This window comes from Galeopterus variegatus, unplaced genomic scaffold (genome assembly GCF_000696425.1).
Source record: "Galeopterus variegatus unplaced genomic scaffold, G_variegatus-3.0.2 Scaffold5626, whole genome shotgun sequence".
NCBI classification, from domain to species: Eukaryota; Metazoa; Chordata; class Mammalia; order Dermoptera; family Cynocephalidae; genus Galeopterus; species Galeopterus variegatus.
The window spans coordinates 217,064-217,764 of record NW_007731737.1 but is presented as its reverse complement, the minus strand read 5'-3'; positions in this window follow the sequence as shown (position 1 = coordinate 217,764).

The window sequence follows — 701 nt, the reverse complement described above, 5'->3', positions numbered from 1 at the left end:
TAGAAATTCATAAATTTGATTTTATATGTCTCAAATTCAGGCATTAGGTATAAGTTTTAAGTATTTAAAACTAATTCGCAATTGGTGAATAAATATTTCTTGTTATAGTGTAAATTCAGTACAATTGGTGAATAAATATTTTTTGTTTTAGTGTAATTCATTACAGTGTAAAATCATAGAATTTAGAGCTAGAAGCTCTATATAGATGCTGGTCAAATCTTATTTCACATACATATGAAGGAAAACTGAGGGTTAGGGAGGTGACATGCCTTAGATAACATTCAAATTTCCTCTTGGAAATGCTCACAAAGGAACCTCTGATGGGTCTAATACTCAGGAAACATGTATATACATTTTTATATGCTTAGCAAATTAGTGTTTTAGGTTTCCATGAAGTGTGGCTGAATAGAATAATGCTGTTCACCCAGTAAGTATTTTATCAGTTTTATATATATATAAACTAGTTTATGGAATTCTGAGACATTAAAAATGTATTGCTGCTGGACCCTCACTTTAACCCCATTTATGTGCAGGTTTCACTATTAAGTAGATGGATGCACTGTGGTCCCACATTAATGACATTAAGTCAGTGAGCTGCAAAATGACCTCATTGTGAGATGATATGATTTCCAAGATAAGAAACAATGGGAGCAGCATTATAGGGAGTATGCACCATGTAATTACAGAGGTTTAATCACAAT